The sequence below is a fragment of the Bison bison genome, unplaced genomic scaffold (genome assembly GCF_000754665.1).
Source record: "Bison bison bison isolate TAMUID 2011002044 unplaced genomic scaffold, Bison_UMD1.0 scf7180017864492, whole genome shotgun sequence".
Classification (NCBI taxonomy): Eukaryota; Metazoa; Chordata; class Mammalia; order Artiodactyla; family Bovidae; genus Bison; species Bison bison.
The window spans coordinates 11,121,902-11,145,985 of record NW_011495051.1 but is presented as its reverse complement, the minus strand read 5'-3'; the positions used below and the strand labels follow the sequence as shown (position 1 = coordinate 11,145,985).

At 42.1% G+C, this 24,084-nt stretch overlaps 1 protein-coding gene across 2 annotated transcripts in view; it reads left to right on the top strand.

The window, feature by feature from the left end:
* The window catches only part of GRM7 (glutamate receptor, metabotropic 7), a 942,809-nt gene that overhangs the window by 644,059 nt on the left and 274,666 nt on the right, over positions 1-24,084 (top strand). The gene's annotated exons all lie outside the window — the stretch shown is intronic.

The window sequence follows — 24,084 nt, the reverse complement described above, 5'->3', positions numbered from 1 at the left end:
AGACCTCATGTGAATTGGAAAAGGAAGTGTCTAGATATTTTTGTAGCTGCAGAGTGTCCTGTGTATCTAGTTTCACACATGATGGCTGAGTGGCCTTGCTTTGTCTTGTTCTCCCATAGTCATGGGATGGCCTCATCTGGTTAGCATTTATATTCTTCTGAAGTTTGAAAGATGCCTGCCTAGGTATTAACTGACAACTCTTCAGCCCCTTTTTTATTTGTGTTTTAATTTCTTACTATTTCAGGTTCAACACTCAATAATGTGCTTATAATAATTCTTACAATGCCCTATTTGAAGTTAATGTTTAGTCTAAATGAATGTGCTTGTCTTCCTGAGGAGTAACGAACACTTGGGCCAGGATCCTTCTACCCTGGCTGGGCCCAGTACAGCTCCTCTTTCTCCCCTCCTGAGAAAGGATATAAACTGTCCAGCCCTAAGCCTGGTGGCTGGGGTCCTGGAGCCTGGGGGCTGTGGCAGGGATGCTCTAGGGCCTCTTTTTCTGAGATGCATCGACTGGGGGGTTGTACTTCAAGAAGTTCTACAGCAGATCCCTTGATGTGGCCTTGAGCTCACATATAATGTTCACCTGGGATGCTGTGGACAAGTACATTGGGTTGGGCTTATGAATCAGGTAGGGCTCCTTAGTTCCAGAGATCTACTTTGAAATAGTAATATATACAATTCATGATTGTCTTACGAGCCCTGTATTACTATGAGTTCTCCAGAGAAGCAACCAATAGGATAGGCTGGTGAGTAGATAGGTAGATAAATAGATATGTTGTAGAAATTGGCTCACATTTATCATAAATGCTGAGAGGTCCAAGGATGTGCAGTTGCCAAGCCAGAGATCCAGAAGACTCAATGGCTTAAGATCCAGTCTGAGTCCAAAGGCAGCAGAAGACTGATGTCCCAGATCAAAGATAGGCAGAGAGAAAGGGTTCTCTCAGGCTCAGGCTTTCAGTTCTGTTCAGCTCTTCAACAGGTTGTTTAAGGCACACACACACATTGGGGAGGACAATCTGCTTGAATCAGTTAACAGTTCAAATGTGCATCTGAGCCAGGAACACCCTCGCTATCTGTAACCACATACCAGGGCACCCATAGCCCATTCAGGTTGACACATAAAATGAACCATCACAGGCTGTGTCCCAGGGAAGTCCTTCTAATGTCTCTTCCAAACCTGGAAATGATGCCATTAGCCTTTGCTCGTGTAGACCTTAGGAGGCACTTTGGAAATGATTGAGAGTATGGGTTTTTGACCATAAAACACAGAATGGACGTCTTGGGGCTGGTACAGCTTGGGATATGGTTTTTAGAAGAGAGGATTGTGCATGAGATGGGTTGGTCAAGCCATGATAGGCCATTTACATCCTTTGAACATTATCCCACCTGGTTCTGCTTGTATCTGTTCAGTTCTTTCCCTCTCAAGGTCCACCGTCCCAGTGAGCTGATGGGAAGGTTGTTCTTTGGTTTGTATTTTAATACGAATTGTGTTTATCAGCCATTCAACAAGTCTTTGTTTTATTTTTTGTATTTTTAAGTACCTGTCCTGCAATAAGCATTGTACAAGGCAGTGGGTGCATAATGGAAATCAAGACAAACGTAGTTCTTGTTTGTACATAATTGAAGATCTTGAATAGCATTACACGGTAAACAAGAGATATGAGTGTGAAAATTCCAAAGTGTGGTAAGAGGCATGGCAGGAGAAAGAACGATGGAGGTGAAGAGAGGCCTTGCAGATGAGGAGCAGACGATGGGGAGAGAATGAGTGATCCACAGAGCAGGTCAGAAGTAGACACAGCGATGGTGTAGCTAAGGGAGAGGATGGGAAGGAGGGATGAGAGGAGAAGTTAGGGCATTAGGTAAGAGCCAGAGCCATCCCTTGTAGACCATGATAAATATTTTAAAGATTCTATTCTGAGTACATTTTAAAACCATGAAGAAATATTAAACAAAGGAGTGGCTGGCTCAGAATTAGGAATAAAATATTGCTTTGTCTACTGAGAAGGTGATGAATAGTAAGGGGCAAGCATGGGAGTAGAAAGACTAATGAAGACTACACTGCAGTTGTCGAGCTAAAATAGGGTGGCTTAGTGAAGGAGTTCTCCACCTCAGTATCCAGTGGAAACCATCTGGAGGACTTGTAGAAACACATCTGCTGGGCCCATTCCCAGGGATTCTGATTCAGGACATCTGGGAGTGCAAGGAGGCCCAAATATATGTCTTTCGAAGGCGTACCTGTGCTATGCTGATAGTACTTGGAGAACCACTGGTTTAGAGAATGTGGTACTAGCAGAGATACAATGAAATGAGTGGAAACATTTATATGTGTACTATATATATATATATATAGTATGTATATGCATATACAGCTATAATTGCATTTCTTACAGGAAGAATAACATAATTGGGATTTAGTACTGGAGGCAAAGGAAGAGTAATACTGGGATTGGAGGAAAATAATCAAGAGTGAATCCCAGGTTTATAGCTTAAGGAACCCTGTGGATGCTCTAACAAGAGAGTAGGGAGACAGCTTGGAACAGGAGGGAAAGATTGAGAACCCTGATTGAGTCTTTCCAAATCCATGAGGGCCAAAATGAAATGGATATTAAGTCTGAAGCTCAGAAAAGAGTTTTGGGCTATAGTTATTAAAAAGAAAAAAAAAAGAATAGCAGTTGTTAACCTATAAATGGCCTTGAAATGCATTAGAGAAAGAGAGAAAATGTAATAGCAGAGAACCCAAGGCCTTGAAAACCTCATAGAAAGTGTCACAGTTCCAATCCAATTACTCCAAATAACACCCAACTTAAAAGAGTCTGTCTCATTTGCCTGGAAAGTTGGGCCAAGCTGTATTCTTTGAATTTTTATTTTTGTTTATGGAAGCTAGACAGGCATATATGCTTGATTTAGCGCTAAATAGGAACAGCTTTGATTCTTCCTTGTCATGCTGAGAGGTTATGGTAGGAAGAGCAGACAGGACCACAATTCCTCAGCTGAACCCAGTGACTGATGCTTGCTATAGCATGCACCTTAAAATTATGAATGGCTGAGCCAGGGGGAGGACTGTTTTTAGACCCCTGAAAGGCTGAGTTAATTCAGAGGGTGACCACTGAGATAACTGGCCTTGCAAAGAGGTTACCCTGTTGATGTCTTTTATAGACTCCTTAAGATACTGTAAAATCTAATTGGAATCACAAAGAAAAGACTTGCATGCACTCCCCAGAGGGTACTCCACCCATCTCACCTGGAGCCCCAGGCCGCAGCTGCCAGTCTGTCCATGGCGCGTGTCCTGTCCATCCAGGGCCATCCTGCTCCCGATGTTACTTCTGCTCTAATTATTCTGATTCACCTCCAAGTTTGGTGAGAGTGGACTTTCCACAAACTTAGTTTGGTAGGTTTTCTTGCTCCTTGTCAATGAGATAAAACAAGTATTTTAAGTAACATGTATGTTTATCATTTAGAAAGACTACAGAGTACTGTTTCAGCCCCCAGTGAGATCATCTCAAGGAAATGGAGTTTTCAGGAGAGCTTTCTCTGTGGTCAGTAATTGCAAATACATTTCTTAGCCAGGAGGTGAATGTTTTAGAATCTCATGATCCCAGGGTTATAGACCAGACTGCCTGGCATTCTGTATCCGATCCTCTGGAATTTAGGTGTCTGAGAGCGTCCAGTCTATTACAGAATGCCACCCTGAGTCCTCACTGCTGGAGTAATAGCTCTAGGCCCTGCTTCTTCTTGGGCCAACAGATGACCACAGGGTTTGCTATTTGAATGTTCCTTCTCCCAACAAGAATTCATCAGAAGGACGTCATTAGGAAGAAAGCCATTCATTCTCCCACTTGCCACCCCTACAGAAAGAACTCTGCTTTTTGCCTCAGGTTTGTGTGGTACCATGCAGAGATGCTGGAAAATGTTATTCCTGGCAGAGAAACAGTCAAGGGAATAATGCAGTACATATCCATTGCTTACCCACAGGGTGTCAGGAAGGATGGAACTACTGGAGATGTTGGGAGAAACAAGGGGACATGTCCCTGCACTTGGAATTCCCAGGATAGGGTCAGGGCTCTGTAATAGATAACCTCCATGTCAGGGTTTATTTTATTTATTTCCACTTTATATATATATATATATATGTTTTAATTGAAGGATAATCACTTTCCAACTTTGTGTTGGCTTCTGTCATATGTCAACATGAATCAGCCATAGGTACAGGCATGTCCCCTCCGTGTTAAACCTCCATCCCATCGCCCACTCTATCCCACCCCTCTAGGTAGTCATGGAGCACTAGGCTTGTGCTCCCTGGGTCATACTGCAACATTTACAGGGTTTAGATATGCACCGATTTAAGGCACTGACATATATTTGAACTGGAATTTGAAGGATAAGTCATAGTTTCCAAGATGGAGATGAAAAAAGTATTTGAGAATGAATAATGCAATACTATGTAGAAACTAGGATGGAAGTATGTTGGGGATAAGGGCATAATATGAAAGGTAGAGAGTTATAAAAGCTATACATTTATGATGTGATTAAGCTCCACAATTATTTTGCATATTGGAAACAAAATTTCTGTCATTTTTCAGTTATTTGCAGTTAGTAGGACATTTAGATATGCCTGCAATGTAAATTTTTCTAATTAACTGAAATCCTTTAAAATCCAAAAATGTTAGTTTTTTGTTGTTTTTTTTTTTTTAGGAACTACCCTTAATAGGCAACTTCCTACAGTGAACTGCACACACTCTTAAATGGAAGACTGAGTAAATATCACTTAACCTTTTCCGGCACCTTAGTTGTCAGTCACTCTACAGGGTAGTCCACCTTTATAATCTTCTGAGGTGTGTGGGGGGCTTTTTAAGAAATTTGTTCCCTATTAAATTTACCTTCTAACTAGAGATTGAAATCTCCTAAAATATAGAATCCGTGTTTTAATTATTTTTTTGTACAATTACTAGCATACTACCTGGCACTCACCAAGCATTTGTGTTTGTTACTGTTGTTACTATATAAAACCATGGTAAGATTAATATGATCTCTTTAATGGTAGAGATTTTCTGCGATAAGTAGCCACACTTCTTCCCTCTGGGAAGAGCACCCAAGCGTCCTCTTAAGTCATGTGGTCTGCCTTGCACAGTTCCTAAATCCAGAGGCAAGACTGGATTTAGCCTAAACCCATCACCCGTGTTCATAGTGATGACGGGCAGTAAACTGTCCAGTTAGGATGAACCACTTGATGCCTGTCAGCTAGTCTGAGACCCCACCTCTTAGAGGAAGCGGGTGTGCCTCTCAGGAGCCACAGGCAGACATTTGGAGGCCACAGAGCAGGAGCTCCAAGGAAAAGGAGGCAGAGCTTAGAGCACCTAGGCTGGAGGCAACATGCTTTGAGCCCTAGGAAACCTTTGCGTGCATGCTAAGTCACTTCAGTCACGCCAACTCTTTGTGACTCAATGGACTGTATCCTGCCAGGCTCCTCTGTCCATGGGATTCTCCAGGCAAGAGTACTGGAGTGGGTTGTCATGCCCTCCTCCAAGGGATCTTTCCAACCCAGTGATCAAACCTGCATCTGTTATGTCTCTTAGGTCCCCTGCATTGGCAGGCAGGTTCTTTACCACTGAAGCCCTGGAAGGCATTTATAGTGCTCTCTGGATTGTTCTCTTATCAGTAACTGAAGGAAACTTAAGTGTCTTACTTTTCTACTTGCAACTATTTCACTACAGCAATCAAAAATTAAAAAAAAAAAAAAAGTTTTTGTTTTAGTACACCCAAACTTGGGTAAATAAAATGTCAGTCTACACTTAATAAGCTGAATTTTTAAAATTTCATTAAACTAAGGTGATTAAAAATTAATTTTAAAAGTTGCAATTTTGTTAAATATTTGAATCTTTCACTCTGGTTAGAATTTTGTCTTTCACTGGCATTTAAAGACAAAAAGTATGGTTGATTGCAGCAATCACTGTTTAATCAAATTATCTCTTCCCAAATCAATACTTACTTATACTGCCTATAAAACTCCTAATCACTCTATTGTTTCATAATTGCAGCAGTAAAAATGTTTTAGAAGTCTAATCATGCTTATAATTTACAAAGTATTACATGAGATATGGGGTAATGGATAGCCATAATCAAAGTAATGTTGCCAAAGAGAAAAATATGTAAGTTGTCAAAATCTAGTACTTTAACTTCAGTTTAAAGGCTGCTTTTATGAAATTACCCCACTGATCATCATAATGAATGACTCATATCTTATAATGTATAGTTTTGTTATTAGTAACTAGGGTTACAGGCTTTGTAGCTGATGTGATTAAATGGGAACTGAGTCTTCACTTCACCAGTTACGAGCTGTAGAGGATTACAGAAGTACCAGTTTCATAAGGTTATTGCTAGAATTAAATGTAGTAATATATGTAACAAACTTAAAACAGTGCCTGGCACATTGTAAATATTTAACAAATGTTAGCTGTAATAGCAAAAGTAATAATAATTTGATATCCTTAGTTTATCACATAACTGTTGAAAGTGTTAGTTTCTAGTGCTCCACTGTATTTTGTTTTCTTTATCCCCCTACACCTAGTAAGATGCTTATAAAATGATTGTTCTATATGAAATAGATGAGTGGATGAGCAGACAAACAGTTGGGTTATATTATAAATTACTTAGGAATAAGGGTGTCTTTTTTGATTTAGAATCCCCAGTGCCTATTGCATGAATGGATGAGAAGATGTATCCAGAAATCTACTGCAGTCAGCAATTCTGTACAATTCAGGGATCCACTTAAGACCTTGGTTCACCAGACAGGTTTCTTAAGAATTGTATATGTGGTCTGTAAGCCAGTTCACATTGCAGAGATAGATTCTTTCAGTCTCTGAATGATGGAGCAGGGCGGGGAACGATGAAAAGGAATATAAGAATTGGTTTTAATTTTTTCCAATTGATTTTTCATTTTAGAAACCTACCTGTGGCTATTTGAGAACATAGGGTGGGATAACTGTTCTTGAGGGATTGTGTCAGGGTGTGAATGGCTACATTTGTGTTAGTGAAAGTGAACTGATAATCACACCACTGAAACTGGTTCCATCCACCGCCTACCTATCTAGTTTTTAATGTCTCATTGGAGGAAGAGTCAAAACAGCAAAGGATTTAGGATCGTGGCTCTCATGGCTGGGCCCAGATCCTTGGTCTGTGAACTAGGACAGAATGGCCTCTCTGACAAAATGGCATTTACCCTGAGACCGGAGGGCCAAGAGTTATTTCCATGTGTCAATAGCTCTGAATGTGTGGCATTTTACACAGGACATGTACAAATCCAGAAATACTGCTTCCAGTTGAGGTGCAGCCTGAGACTACAGATCCCAAACTGAATACAAACAGCAGGAGCATTTAAAAATGTAATGCCTTGCTCATATTTTAAGAATCAAGAAATTTTTCAAGAATAACTTTTTGGCTTTTCTTTTCAAAATCAGATCAGGCAGTAATGTGCCTTTATTCGATGCTATAATAGCTAGTTGGATCTCAGGAAAGGCTTCCCACTTCTCTGTGTCTCCACAGACCCCACTCTCCCCCATTGCCTGACCCCCCTCCCCGATCTCTGCTCCCTCACCTGTCTCCTTATGCCCATAGGTATCTCATTTCATTCACTAAATCTAGATGTAGATTTCAACTTATTTCCACTAATTTGGTTTCCAGATATCGTTGACTTTTTATAAATGATCTCTAGGAATTGTTTTTCAAAGTCTTCAATAATATACTAATAGTGTCAGTGACTCAAAACAGCCATAAGAATGTAACAGCTTTTTAAAAAAAAATGGTCAGTAAGTACAGCCTTCTAAAGAGAACTGCTTTAATGAAGACAGTGCTTTTGTTTGGAGACATGTATTTGTGCAAATTCTGAAATATACCGAAAATGAAAGAAACCAAGATCACCCTTTGTCGTGAGCATTTCTTCTTGTAACCAATGGTGCATAATTGTATTCTGTCTATGAATGTCTAGAAGATGCATAGTATTTATAATTATCAATATGTTTTCATAAGCATGTGCATTACAGAAGCCTGAACCCCCATTATTTCTTGTTTGCATTGTAGGCATTCCAGCAAATCACTCTTGTTTATTAATATACAACTATGTTCTGTGGGGAAATTGTTGAATTTCATTACTTACTATGTTTGGAGCTCAGGCAAAATACATTTGAAAGAAGAAGTAATAAGGATGAGTTTAGAGAGCTCAGATGTTATAACAGGGATTCTCACTTGCTATTGCCAATCCAAAATTAGAAAAAGGAAAAGATGAGCTTATGTACCCTCTGCCTAACCATTTGCTCTGGGAAGCCAAAAATCCAAGGGTGACATGATGTTAAAAAGGAAATGTAGGGATTAGGTTAGAAATGTTTTCAACACGCTGTGAGATAGTCTTATAAAGTGGGATAGCATCAGAAAGCCCAAGTTTGAGTCCTACGTTCTCAGCCACTTGTGGCTAAAGCAAAGCATACACTATCCTTGAACCCCAGCCCCTTGTCTATTTAACATCTAATCAAGCCAAGCAAAAGAGCTACTTCACAAGGACACTTTGAAAGTGAATTGCTATAATCTTCCTGATAGAAGTAAGCATATGGGATTCATGGTCATACTTCTTGTTGTATTTCTTGCTGCCGTAAATAATTACCAGAACCTTGGTTGCATAAAACAGCACACCTTTCTTTTCTTGTAGTTCTGAGGGTCACAGGTCCCATAGGGATCCCACCGGGCTAATATCCAGGTGTCAACAGAGTTGTTTCTGGATAATCTAGGAGAGAATATGCGTCCTGCTCATTCTGGTCCTTGACAGTATTTAGTTCCTTTTGGTTGTGGGACTGAGAGCTCTGTTTCTTTGATGTCAGCCATGGGTTGGCCCTGGCTTCTCGAGGCCACCTTGGTGCATTGGCTGGTGTCCATGTCTCCATCTTCCAAGCTGGCAGTGGTGGGTTGAGGCCCTCTCATGCTTCCACTGCTTCCTGCCTCCTCTCCATAAGTTGTATCTCCCACTGACTCTTCTGCCTTCCTCCTCTACTCCAAGGGCCACTGTGATTATCCTTGGCTCATTCAGATAATCCAGAATAATCTTCTTATTTTTAGTCTGTAATCTGTTCCATGTGCAAAGTCTCTTTTGCTGTAACATATTGATAAATGAAGAAATTAAGATATGGAAATCTTTGTTGGGGAGAAAGGTAAAGGGGGCAGATTATTTTGCCTAAGTACTGTTCTTTACTACCTAAATTTGTTTTTCTGTGAAATCTGTAAAATCCATATTGTCATTCAGTCATTACGACATGTCCAGCTCTTTGTGACCCCCATGGAGTGCAGCACACCAGGCTTCCCTGCCCCTCACTGTCTCCCCAAATTTGGTCATATTCATGTTTATTGAGTCAGTAATGCCATCCAGCCATCGCTGCTGCCCTTTCTCCTTTCGCCTTTAATCTTTTGCAGCATCGGAGTCTTTTCCAGTGAATCAGGTCTTTGCAACACATTTTCATTATTCTTTTAATTTTTTATTTTTATTTTCTTTAATTCAATATGCCTCTATCATTGTCGTATTTTAATTAAATATTTTTGTGCAGTGAAAGTTTACTTTCCAATTACAGTTATTAAAAATGTTGCCTGGTATTCCCCATGTTATAAATGTATTGTTAAGCCTATCTAAAATAGATAACATAGTTGTATAAATAGATAAGATTTGTATGAGATTTTCTTAAGCATCTTTAGTATCTATCTTGACTTCCTTGGTGGCTCAGATGGTAAAAAAAAAATCTGTCTGCAATGCAGGAGACCAGCATTCTATCCCTGGGTTGGGAAGATCCTCTTGGAGAAGGGAATGGCAACCCTCTCCAGTATTCTTGCCTGGAAAATTCCATGGTCAGAGGAGTCCGGCGTGCTACAGTCCACAGGGTTGCAAAGAGTAGGACATGACTGAGCTACTAACACTTAGTAGCTAATTGAGCTAATCTGTTTGATAAATGTTCTAATCACATACCTAGAAAAGCCTAGAGAAGAACCCTGAATTAAGAGCCCTAAATTAATGATAAGCAAACATAATCCCTCTCAAGTGAGGAGTCAGGATTGAAGAGGAACAAAAGAGTAACACCATAGGAGGCTTAGCTAAACCTCCAGCCTTGTCCTAGTTTAGCCTCTACAGTCCTGAGCATTTTGCTTCCATTGCATTATTTCTCTAAATGACAAAGCAGAAATGCAGGGAAAGAGAATAGATTGGCAGTTTCTGAAACAGTTAAACATAAAATTGCTGTATGAACTAGAAATTCCACTCTTGGATGTATACCTTGTTCTGACCTTCTTTGGTCTGTATTAAAGGTCATGGAACAGTAGAACATCATAGTAAATAGCCTGGAATTTGGAAGCTGTTGACTGCTGACTCCCTGACATGGCTACCAAAGTTGTCTATTGATAATGCAAAGTTGAGTTTGTAGTTTACTCAGTAAGGGGGCCACCATCTCCAAAGAGTCTTGGTAGAGTCTCAGGAGAGGGAGGTCAAGGGCAGATACTTTTGAAATTTGGGGGTCTGGAATAAGGTACTTCTTTCAGTGGGGGAGGTTTGATCAGAATTGGGCAAAGTCCAAGATATTTTCGTTTTGTATTAGATCCAGCGAGGAGGGTTTTAAACCAAGTCTTTTAGCATAAACTCTTGTTTGATGAGAGACTATATCCCAATTGAGTGATAATTGATCCTGAAAATGAGCTATTTATCCTGATGGAAATTTATTTTTTTTTTTTTGGAGTGATATAGTGTGCACATGGATGGATTTTCAGGGAATTCCTAAAACAAACCTTAAAAAATACATATTTATAACTTTTATCTTCCTGAATAAGAATTTCTTAGTTTGTAAAATCACATTAGCATAGACAGTTTTACTTTCCTTGATTCTTTTAAGCTGGGTAGTTGCAGGCAATCTGTTCTGAGGAGGTAGACAGAGTTAGAATCCTTTAGTCTCTGATAAACCATCTGCGTTCAGAGCCATCCCCGATGGAGGTCTGGGACACTTCGTGGTGGGCTACTTGGTGGCATCATTTTTCCCCACCATCAAGGTTCATTCTTGTTCCAATGTCTTGGGCCATAATGAAAAGTGAAGCTTCTCTCCCTTTTCTACTGTCCCCCACCCTTCAGAACCAAAATAGCACAACCACTGAGCATATGTCATCCTAAACTACTCCAGCTACTTAAGCAAGCCAGCCCCGTAATCGATGCTATTACGGCCTTCCTGTTTATGTTACATTGTCTGTCCTAAGTAGGGGCCTTCGTCTAAGAGAATTCATTTTTCTGGTTACTGTACCTGGAAGACCCCCACCCCCAGTTTTCTCTGGTGAGCCCTGCCATTCCTAGGGATGTTTTGCTCATGCCATCTCTAAATGTCGTGAATTTGATAGGATCCTGTCTACAGACAACTTCTCCAAAAGATTCTTCAGTTGAGAGTAGTAAACAATCCCCTAAAATCTAAATGAGCAGCATCCCCCCACCCCACCCCCACCCATCCTTCAATTGGACAAATTCATGAGTGTGTTTTCCATGCCTGGAAACAGGATCTGGCTGGTCTTTACACAGCTGCACAGCCAGTTTCCCATTGTTAAGAATAAAAGTGGCTTCAGTGAACTTCTGACCCCAGAATTTACCCTCTCTCATTTGATTGATTCTGGAGCCCAAAGAGATTTCCAAGACAGAAATCTCTGTCCTTGGAAAATGGGGTAAGGGGAGCCTAGGAGAAGTAGTTGTCTCACCACACCCTTTGTCTCACGTCTCGGAGTCATCTCACCCGCTATTCAGACAAGCTGTTTGGTCAATAAGTGTTCATTCCTTACAACCTCCTGACAAACATTCATCCACTCATCGATGTAGGGGGTGTTTTCATTTCCCTACTGAACAGTCCTTTTAGCTATGACAGTGAGGAAGAAATAACAAGCAGAGAGCAAGAAAGACAGAAAAGATGCAGTGAGAAAATACCAAGAAGGCAAAACTTCTCATAAATAACAAAGGCATTCTTGATTTATCATGTGGCATTAGTATAACAGAGCCTTCACAGTAACTGAATGGGACACGAAGGTCTTTATCTTAGCAGGGAACATGATGTCTTCCATTTGAAATCACACCGTGGAAGCGAGCTTTAACACAGTGATGGATATGCATGGGAAAGGTAAGTGGTTCTTTGAAATTGCCCTGAAATCATTTATGCTCCAACAAGAAGCTAGCTCGCACCGAAGTTGGTAAATAGTCAGTTGCATGATTTGTGTGTATATTTCCTGATAGTTAATTTTTTTTCTATTAAAAGTATAGATCACCTTGACTATAAATGACAGTTTACAGGATTCAATCAAGAGTGCCAGATTATAATAACAGGAGTCTGGCAAGAAGGGGTGGAACCAGTAGCTCTTCTCTCTCATCACTGTTATTGTTACACAAATGAGTTCATCCCACTTGATGTGACTGTCTGCAGAAGACTAACTGATCTGCTTTGTAGCCATTAGCTTGCATTTTATAGTGAAACCATTGAAGATTCCCTGAAAGCCTCGCAAATTTTCACCATCAAGCATCTTACTAGGAATAACCAATATTATGAGCATTTTGATAATGGACTATTCAGGATTTAGGGATTGTCTGTTGTAGGTTTTTTGTTTTTTTTTTTTTTTTTAATTTGTCCTGACTTGAAATTTTGAAGTTCCACCAGGGGATTCCCTGGTGGCTCAGACAGTAAAGCGTCTGCCTGCAGTGCAGGAACCCCGGGTTCTATCCCTAGGTTGGGAAGATCCCCTGGAGAAGGAAATGGCAACCCACTGTAGTACTCTTGCCTAGAAAATTCCATGGATGGAGGAGCCTGGTAGGCTCCATGGGGTCGCAAAGAGTCGGACAAAACTAAGCAACTTCACTTTCTTTTCTTTCTTTCAACTTTAAATTTGTCGTTAGAGATAAGTAGAGCTAAAGTGGCTGAGAGGGTTATTTGTAAACAGAAAATACTAGGGCTTCTCTGTGTGACCTTTCTAGACTCATACCTGCTTTCTCTGCCTTAATTTTCCTTTCTGAAAAATGGAGAGGAATTTAGTAGGTTAATGTTAACGGATACGATATCTGCTGACACAGGTCATCTCTGAAGAGGTGATATGACACAGGGTTAAAACACAAGGGTTGGGGAAGCAGGCTGCCTCCTTGTCAGGCCCAAGCTTCAGCACTCTCTAGTGCTACCATTCAACTTGCTTCACTTCACTTAATTTGCCTCACTTGCCCTGTCTGTAAAACGGGACTCATAGGGACCTATCCCATAGGACTGTTTTGAGAATCAAGTACCTGAAAAGTGGTTAGGATGATGACTGATACAATAACATAACCCAAACTCTTTACTAACTTGATGTTTGTGTGGACTGCTACTGTATTTGTTACTGCTTTTCTTAAAACCTGAATTGACCTTGTTTCTTCTTGGTGGTAACATCCCCGCCTGTCTCCCTTTCCTCTCACCTCCTGCCTTCTCCCCCTGTGGCCTTTGTCTCCCCCAGCCTCCATGCTCCCGTCACACAGCCCACCCTAATGTGTCTCGAATCTGTCACATGCTCTCTGACCTTTCTGTATCTTGTCACATCTGTCAAAATGCCATAATCCACTGCTGAACCGAACACTGGCCCGGGAGGACATTCCGGCTTCCTTGGAAAGACCTGCATCAAACATTTTCTCTACCTTTTCCTCGCAAGAGGGGCTTCCCCTCTCCCTATGGCAGCTTCATTTCTTTTACCTCCTCCATGACGTTCTCAGAGGTCCTGGCCCTCCCAGCGCCCAGCACATGTTAGACACCGAACTGATGCTTACAAATTAAGTTGCACAATGGTCAAATAATACAACCTTGGATCTTTTCTCTGGAAGCAACTTGCTTCATTTCAGAGAACTTTGCAGTTGCAGTATAGGGAGAAAGGATATTGGAGCAGGCTGAAGTGCCTTGAGCCTAAGTTTATTCATAAAATGCACCCAACAGAGTAAGGTGCCCTGAAAAATGCAGCTCCCAGAGCCTCAGAGCACAATGTCACCCCAAGAGACAGCTGAGTGGGGACAGGAAATTTTTCCATAGACAGAGACTCAGGTAATGTTAATTACCCTTCCCCTATCCTTCCCAACCCTGGGGTATACTTTAGACATCTTGCCTCTTTAATTCCCTGATTCCACCTGGCTTTCAGAATGAGTCAGTGGAGACCAGTTACTGTCCGAAGTGGCTATTTTCAAAAGACACCCATGTATATGTGGCCAGAGATAATAGACTGAGCTGTGTTAGATAACTTCTTTAGGCATGAAAAACCCTCTGCAGAGGCCATAGCTCTGGGGCTCCCATCAGCCTGCTGTGCGTGTTGATCGTTTCTCTCTGAGATGTGTATCTTCATTATTTCTGTTCTCCTCCTCTACACTGTGATTGACACAAAGAAGAGTCATCCCGGGTTTCTTTCTAAAAGATGCCTTTTGAAATTTAATTTAAACGTCCTTGACTCCTATTTTGCAGCCGTTTCTCATGGGATTGCTAATTTCCCTTTCTCCCTGCAAAGTCTGTATCTTCCAATTAAAAAGTGAAATCACATATGAATATATTCAGGAGACTTCGGTACATATCAGTTTCTAAGCTACAGTGTGACATGAAAGGGGTTCTGATGTCCAGTTGTTGCATCCAAAGGAAGTGTTGGTCTTTAATCACAAGCCCTCATTCCTTCCCCCAGAAGAGCAAGCTCAAAGTGTCAGGAAAGGTGACTTCATTAACGTGAAAAATGCGGCTGTCCAAGTCTCAACGTGAACTTGGCCGCCGTTGTTTATCTGTTCTGCTGGTACTTCCCTTGCAGTCATTTTCCTTTGCTCAGATCACCGAACTTCACACTGATAGCGCCTTTCAGTAACCGTGAATTTGCAGGCTTAGTCTTTCACAGGCCAACTGGAGGGAAATCTGGGAGTTACTGACCTGTTGAAACACCATATGTTTCTGCCATCTTAGGTGGAAGTCTTCACAGCTAAGCACTGGGCTGTGTTTCATCAGCTCTCGTGCTACGGGGAAGGCTCTGACTGGGTAATTGCTCATGGCATTAAAAATTTATGTTGGCCAACGTATCACACAGACATTTATTTTTCAGCTGTGAGATGAATGGGGCCTTGAAAAGGAAAAGGAGGGGAAGAAACATGGGGTTTAACTAGTAAATGTCTTTGCCCGTGCTCCTCCTTCTTCCAGGAACATCGACTGCAAATATTGAGTAATGAGTGAAGTAGACCAGTAGTCACCAGTCCTTGCTGAACAGGAGTCCTGGGAGCTGCTTACTGCTGTTAACCCTTAAGCCGCTGGATCATGCGCAGACCTAGCAAAGCCCTGGAGGAAGGGGGACCCTGGAGGGAGGAGGGCGGTGCTGTTCACCAACTTGGGAGAGGGCATGTTTGTATTTTAACAACTCACAAGATCATTCCTGTGTATCTGATTGCATGTGAGTCCTGTCTCAACCTGCCTCCTCCAGGCATGTCGTTTCCTATATGTCCTTGCATGTGTGGATCCAACATCACTCTCTCTGCAGAATCTTCCCTAATCCCCAGCTTATTTGACTTAGCATCCCCAGAGCACTGTAACCATGACTGAAGGCATATGCCCAGGACCAGAGAACAGTTCCATCATGGAGGAGAAAAGAGTATGGCCTCTGGAAGGCAGTTAACCTCTCTGGGCCTCAGTGGATACAACCTGGAAAGTGAGGACAACAATACTGTCCTGAGCTACTTCCCCCAGAGGCAGATTATGAGACAAGGGTTTGGGTGAAGCATTAAGGAGATGATGGCAGTAAACTTGCAAGAGGATAGGTGAGGAAGAGGGGCCGGACAGAGTGTGTTCACAGATAGGCTCCCATTGTGGTGCCTGGAGCCAAAGCTCACTGGAGACTCTCAGAGAGTGTCTGGAACATTCTTACAATCATAGCAAGGAAGCTGCAGGACTTCCTTTGCAAACTCCCGTGCCTTGCAGGCTGAGGGATGCTCCATGGACACTGTCTGCACAGCATTTCCAGCTACTCGTGGCCAGAAACCACCATCAAGCAGGTGACAAGCAATGCCAGAGTCAGCTCATTGGCAGAGCAGTTAGCGTGTACCAGGACTGTCTACCAGGGACTGATGATGTGGGCCAATAACAAGCAACTCCTCTATAATTACCTCCTTTGTAGAGTTTCTGTGATAATCTGTGCAAAGGAGCTAGCTCCATGTCTACCACATAGGATCATGAGATCTGAGATTAATAACAATTAGTCATATAGGGGACATTTTGATTACCGACTGTATGCTGAACACTGTGCTGTGTGCTCACTCGCTTAACTCTCAGGGATAATTTATTAGGTAGGTACTATTTTCATCCCCATTTTACAGATGAGGAGTCCTAGATCTTCAACTACATTGTTGGTCAATGTTGCCTAGCTGATTAATGAAGGTGATATGCACACCAGGCCTTCTGGTTTCATAGTCTGCACTCATAACCACTGTTGGCACATGGTCTGTCTGTGAGTAAGAGGAAAACAAAAATTGGTTGAAAAAGAGCTTTAGATTCACACAAATGTTAACTTACTCTTACCTTACCCTTTTTTTGCTGCTCAGGAAATGTGTATGACCCCATAAGCAGACCTCTAGGATAAAGGTCTTGGCACTTCTCTGAACTTGGACCAGGCCCTTTCATTCTCATGACGTGGTGGCTACTGGGCTTGTGGTACACAGAGGCCATCATTGCTGCTAAGTCGCTTCAGTCGTGTCCAACTCTGTGCGACCCCATAGACGGCAGCCCACCAGGCTCCCCCGTCCCTGGGATTCTCCAGGCAAGAACACTGGAGTGGGTTGCCATTTCCTTCTCTGATGCATGAAAGGGAAAAGTGAAAGTGAAGTTGCTCAGTCGTGTCTGACTTTTCATGACCCCATGGTCTGCAGCCTACCAGGCTCCTCTGTCCATGGGATTTTCCAGGCAAGAGTACTAGAGTGGGGTGCCATTTCCATCATTAGTCAGGAGCATTTACCTTAGGTCTCTCGTGTGCACAGAGTGATTGTCAGGACTGTGAGGAGTCACAGAAGGGGTGGGGGAGATAGGATCATCCATCACAGAGGCTAACAGGCTAGTAAACATGCCCAGATACCTCCCTGGGTGGCAGAATTGAAAACTAAACAGGCAGCTCAGCCAGGCCTCTCAAGGTAGCAGAATTGGGTTCTTCTTCTGCCCCTGCAATGTCTCCCCCAAGTTCTAGCTGGTGAAAATACTGATCTCAGGCCACATAATAGAAAAAGAAATCAGAGAGTCGGGTATGGAAAATGGAAGGGCCTGCCTCTTCATACCCAGTAGAGAAAGCAGTTACACCTAAACAAACCTCCCAGTGAGCGGCATTAAGCTGGGCTTTAGATTTAGAGCTGTATTAACAGCAACTTAACCACTCTTAGATTGAGCTTCGAAGTATGAAATTGGCCTGGTAATATTCAACTCACCAATGTGTTGCATTGTTAACTAAAGAACTACCCCACAACATGATGGTCCATCAATGTTATTTTCTTCCCTTGCTTGCACTCTGGAAGTAGTGATTCACTGTGAGTGTTGAAGACTCATTGCTGGTTGGGTATAGGAGATGTTAAATGTGGAGTTTAGAGTTTCAGTTATTATTGTTATTTTGGTCGTGCTGGATCTTCACTGCTGTGCACAGGCTTTCTGTAGTTGTGACGAGTGGGGGCTTCTGATAGCTCTGGTTTCTCTTGCTGCAGAGCACAGTCTTTAAAGCACAGGCTCAGGAGTTGTCGCTCACAACCTTAGTTGCTCCGCAGCCTGTGGGCTCTTCCTCGACGAGGGACTGAACCCATGTCTCCTTCAATGGCAGGTGGATTCTTTTCTATTGAACCACCAGGGGAGTTTTGGAGTTTCCATTTTTGCCATACATGTGGATAGATTGCCATACATGCTGCTGGGAGTGAATGAATGGGATGGATGTTGAAATTGAGTTTACCAGAGGCCACAACCACCTTCAAAATTCTGACTCACTAAAAGCAACATCATTTAGTGATGGAGATAATTCAGAGGTAGATGAGCTGTGGCCCATGCTTTGAGAAACACTGGCCCACATAATTAATATAATGGTCAAATAACTACTTACTTATGTAAATTTAAAAATGGATTTAGAAAAGGAGACACATTTTAAAATGGGACTATGTCTATTAGGGTCCAGAATGGTTACCTAGATTAGAGTAGTGCAAAGGGTGTGAGTGGGTGGGTAGGCTTGAGAGAAGGCCACGGGTTGCATCAGTCTTTTTCTTTCTCAAATCAAGTTCAAAGTCATCCTTAATTCAGTGCATATGATAGGCAGCTAGTGAGATGGACTGGGAATCCTAGATTTGTCAAATAATGACTACAAAGCCTTAAGCAACTTTTATGGCCTCTCTGGGCCTTAGATTCCTCAGTTGAGAAAGAGGGAATAATATCCAGCTAATAGGGTTGTTTAAAGGATTAATGATCATTGTTATCACTGTGACTAAGCTCTCAGTACTATTTGGCAGCAGAAAGCTTTGTCAGAGAGAGAAAAGGACTTATGTCTATTACAGTGGATATTGACCATGCATACTACCTGCTCAAGGCTCTCAGAGAATCCAGAAGCAAGATTTTCAGTGTCTCTGGGCTGAGCATAGGCTGCCACCATGCAGACTGCCCTGCTGTGAGCTGCAGAAAGCACTGGAGCTGTGAATGCACTTCAGAGGTCAAAGCGTTTTGCTAATTAGAAATGAATATTTCACACCATGGCAGGTGAGTTGGGTCCTGTGAACCCAGTGAGTTTGATTAAATGTGTCTCAATCTCATAGACACTGCTCTAGACACAATATCTGCCACTTGACTGCTTCCAAGTATCATCACATGCCACCTTGTTGAACTGCGAGTAGGAGAATAAATTGAGAGTTGGTACCAGCAATTTGACTCTGCCTGGGGAAACTGGGAAAGGTCATTGAGAGTCAGTGGCCTGGCGTGCTGCAGTCCATGGGGTCACAGAGTCAGACACGACTCTCAAGGAGGCCAGACCCTGGTGGGTCCTGAGAGCTGAAGTAGCCACTGGGCTGGTGGAAGGTGAACAGGAGGGAGAGGGACAGGTGACAGGGTCAGTGGCTGTCAAGGACCAGTATGTCTTGCATCCTGGGAGGAAGTGTCTATACTTCCATCAAAATACAGTGGGAAGTCATAAGGCTTTTAATTACGATTCTATCACTGGTTTGGGGACTGAGGCTAAGTAGAGAACAGAAGTAGGAAAGGTAGTTAGGCCACTTGGTTTTTATTATTCCAGGTGAGACAATGATTTATAATGACTTTAAACTGGAAATCTCAAGGAGTAGAAATATCTTTTAACATTCTCAGTTTCTCCTACTTTTTCTCTATATAGGTAGATAGGTAGACAAAGATATATCAGTATATGCTTATGTCTACACACATATATTAATATATCAGTATGTGTATATATAATATATATAATATGCATATAGATGTACATAATATAACATATATGTATAAAATAAATTATATATTAAGTACTATAATGTTATTTAGAAATTATAAAACACAAAATAAATATTAGGAATCTGCTAAAGAGGAAAGAAACATTTTAAATAATTTATTGTTTTAAAAATAAAAAATCACTCTTGCTAAAATCTTATTAAAAGCACTGGTGGCTCAGATGGTAAAGAATCCACTTGCAGCATGGGAGACCTGGGTTCGATCCCTGTGTTGGGAAGATCCCCTGGAGAAGGGAACTGTTACCCACTTCTGTATTCTGGCCTGGAGAATTCCATGGACAGAGGAGACTGGTGAGCTACAGTCCATGGGGTCACAAGGAGTTGGACACAGCTGACCAGTTTTCAATATGATGGAATGTGCTCCATCCTTTGAAAAAGTCAGTATTTGGTTTAATACCTTCTGATCAAGAGATTGAGAGACCTGGCTCTTAAATCAGTTTATTTCCAAACTTGTTTTTGAATGGTGAATAATTTCTTTATGAGAAAGCACTTCATAAAGAAACAGTATGTAAATGTGACATACATAGGCTTTAGTGTGTTACTAACAGTAGTGGAGCAATCTTTACTTTCGATTGCCTTCCTGATATGTTTGATTTTTATGTGTGAACTTTGTCAAATCTAATTGGATCAGAATATTTTATACACTTAAATGGCACTGAAAAGTGAAAATGAAAGCCGCTTGGTCATATCTGACTCTTTGCGACCCCATGGACTCATGCATGGAATTCTCCAGGCCAGAATACTGGAGTGGGTAGCCTTTCCCTTCTCCAGGGGATCTTCCCAACCCAGGGATTGACCCCAGGTCTCCTGCATTGCAGGCATAAATGGCACTGAAGAAAGAATTTTTAAAGTGACAGTTGTGCTATTATCTTAATGTTCAATTGTCTAGTAGTAATATTTTTATTCAGTCCAAGGTCCCATTTGAATCCATTTGTCCATATTGTGAGGCTTACTTTACATTGAATAATGTCAGTATACTAAGTAGAATACACGGCAGTTCTCATAATGTGTGAGAACATAATACGTCTCCTCCAATGCCCAGATCTGGAAGAATCATAGAATAGGGATTACACACTCCAAACCCCTAGATGTGAAGATGATTGAAGGGAGGCCCAGACAGGAGGCATGGCTTGGAACATCCTCCATGCATTGTTTCTTCGAGTTATGTGTCAGGCACTGTGCTTAGAACTGGGATTCAGTAGGATCAAAACAGAAGAGAAATAGTCCCATGTGTAATATGCTTATACAATTTCCTTATAACTCAACTTCACTGATCTCTAATGCTGAAAAATTTAGGATTAGATCACGCCTCCCAGTCTCTTGCGGCAGGGCTTCTCCAGTGATGCTGAGTGGTCCTCACCTCCTGGACTCACGCTCTTGAGCACTCCCTCCCCTGTGTGCATCAGCCAAAACCAGTGACTCACTTCTAACAGATAAAATACACAAAGGTGTGGATGTTCATTTCTGAGATGTGGTTACATAATGACTCTGGCATCTTCCTCGGGTGTTCTGTCTCACGCTCACCCTCGCTTACTCCGAGAGAAGTTAGCTGCTAGGTTGTGAGTTGTACTGTGAAGAGACACACATGACAAGGAGCTGAGCCTTCCCGCTGACAATCAGGAAAGAACTGAGGCCCTCAGTTCAACAGCCATGTACTGTCAGCAGCCACGTAATGAGCTTGGAAGACCACCCCCTATCTGAGACTCCAGAAGAGACAGTCCCAGTTGTCAGGTGTAGAAGTCAGTGTAACAGACTCTGAGCCAGAGGACCCAATTAAGCTGGGTCCAAATTTCTAACCCACAGAATATGTGGCAAATAGATATTTGTTGTGTTAGGTCAGGAAATGTTGAGGTGCTTGGTTACAGCAGTAGGTATAACTAATAAGCCTCCTTTACCTTAGCTTCATTCTTTTAATGCATACACTCTCAGGAGGATTAGAACTTACCAACAAAATATTCCTTAATGAGCTTCTCAGTTCACCTAGTGCCCAGGCACATCAATTAGATCCATCTCGTTGGGGAAGTATGCCATACAGCAGGATGAAGGAGCTTAGTTCTAACATCGCCAGTCCTTAAGTTTCTGGGAGATAGATTTGTTCAGATTGTACTTGTCATTTCACATCACTTGTCTCAGTACAACACCAAGAGAACTTCTGGTGCCTCTGTGTAAGAAGTTAATGGCATAGATTGTTAACCCATGTTCATAGACTATCTACGTGTAACAATGAAGCTGAGAATTGGAAATACTTAAACATTTGGCCTTTCTCCAGCAGTTCACAAATAACTGCTGCTACTAAGTCACTACAGTCGTGTCCGACTCTGTGCGACCCCATAGACGACAGCCCACCAGGCTCCCCTGTCCCTGGGATTCTCCAAGCAAGAGTACTGGAGTGGGTTGCCATTTCCTTCTCCAATGCATGAAAGTGAAAAGTGAAACTGCTAATAGAAGCTATAACTTGAGGCACCTTTAACATGTTGACGTAAGTAGATGTATAAGTCGGAGAAGGCAATGGCACCCCACTCCAGTACTCTTGCCTGGAAAATCCCATGGACCGAGCGCTAAGAGTCAGGCACGACTGAGTGACTTCACTTTCACTTTTCACTTTCATGCATTGCAGAAGGAAATGGCAACCCACTCCAGTGTTCTTGCCTGGAGAATCCCAGGGACGGAGGTGCTTAGTGGGCTGCCGTCTATGGGGTTGCACAGAGTCAGACACGACTGAAGCGACTTAGCAGCAGCAGCAGATGTATAAGTAAGTGCGTATGTGTATAAACAGATATATGATACATGCGATCAAGTCCTCCAGAAGGTTTCTAGAGGCAGAGTTTCACAGAGTTTAGGCAAATGCTTTAAGTTTTTTGAGAGAGTTCAAGAACAAGGTGAAAACGTGGATTTTAAATGTTGCTTCTTGATCTGACCCTGGTCTAAGAATACGGTTCACTCTGCTCTAATGAAATACAAGTAATACATAAGATTTTCATTGATTTTAGTGTATCTGGTTAACTTTATTAGTTTTTTTTCCCGTTTTATTTGTGACATTTTCTTGTTTCTTAAGAAATGATGATGGTAATGATGGTGATAATAGGCTGTCTTATTTGTTTTTATGCCCTTGGAAAAATAGAAAGTTAGTTGTTGTTTTTTTCAGACTCCTCTCCCTACCGTTTGTCGTTCTACATTCTGGAAACCACTGATCTAGAAAGATCTTTGTTTTTTATTCTAAAATGAGGCATCAGTGGTAGACAAATGGAGTTAGAGTCACATCAGATAACACCCCTCACATAGGTGGGGGTCTTCCCTGGTAACTCAGCTGGTAAAGAATCCACCTGCAATGCAGGAGACCCTGGTTCAATTCCTGGGTCAGAAAGATCCCAGGAGAAGGGATGGGCTACCCACTCTAGTATTCTTGGGCTTCCTTGGTGGCTCAGCTGGTAAAGAATCCACCCACAATGCCAGAGACCTGGGTTTGATCCCTGGGTTGGGAAGATCCCCTGGAGAAAGGATCGGTTACCCACTCCAGTATTCTGGCCTGGAGAATTCCATGAACTGTATTGTCCATGGGGTCACAAAGAGTCAGACGCGACTGAGCGACTTTCACTTTCTCATTTTTGGAGACAGAAGGACAGTAACACTGATACCAACAATAACTAATAACTAGTAATTGTTAACCTGCAACAGGTGCTCACCTTTTGCAGGTGTTGGTTCAATTACTTTAGCTGTTTAACATTTAGAAACAACTATATGAAGTAGGTACTGATACCATCCTCAAAGTATCAAAGTGTCTCCACAGATGTATTTTTGGAGACTTTTTTTTTTACTTTGGTACACAGTAAGAAACATATCTTACATCACAACTCACACACATACATACTCTTACTACCACACAAACACACCCACGGAAAAGTATTTTCTAATTCAAAATATACGTGCCTCGCAATGTTCATTGCAGCCCCATTTATAATAGGCAAGACATGGAAGCATCCAAAATGTCCATCAACAAATGAATGGCTGGAAAAATGTGGTATGCATATACAGAGGAATACTCTGAAGCCATAAAAAGAATGGAGCAATGCCATTTGCAGCAACACGGATGGACCTAGAGATTATCATTTTACATGAAGCCTACATCAGAGCACATAAACAAGGACCTTAGAAATATAAAAGAAAGAGTTCAGTTCAGTTCAGTCGCTCAGTCGTGTCCCACTCTTTGCGACCCCATGAATCGCAGCACGCCAGGCCTCCCTGTCCATCACCAACTCCCGGAGTTCACTCAGACTCACGTCCATCCAGTCAGTGATGCCATCCAGCCATCTCATCCTCTGTCATCCCCTTCTCCTCCTGCCCCCAATCCCTCCCAGCATCAGAGTCTTTTCCAATGAGTCAACTCTTACATGAGGTGGCCAAAGTACTGGAGTTTCAGCTTTAGCATCATTCCTTCCAAAGAACACCCAGGACTGATCTCCTTCAGAATGGACTGGTTGGATCTCCTTGCAGTCCATGGGACTCTCAAGAATCTTCTCCAACACCACAGTTCAAAAGCATCAATTCTTCGGCGCTCA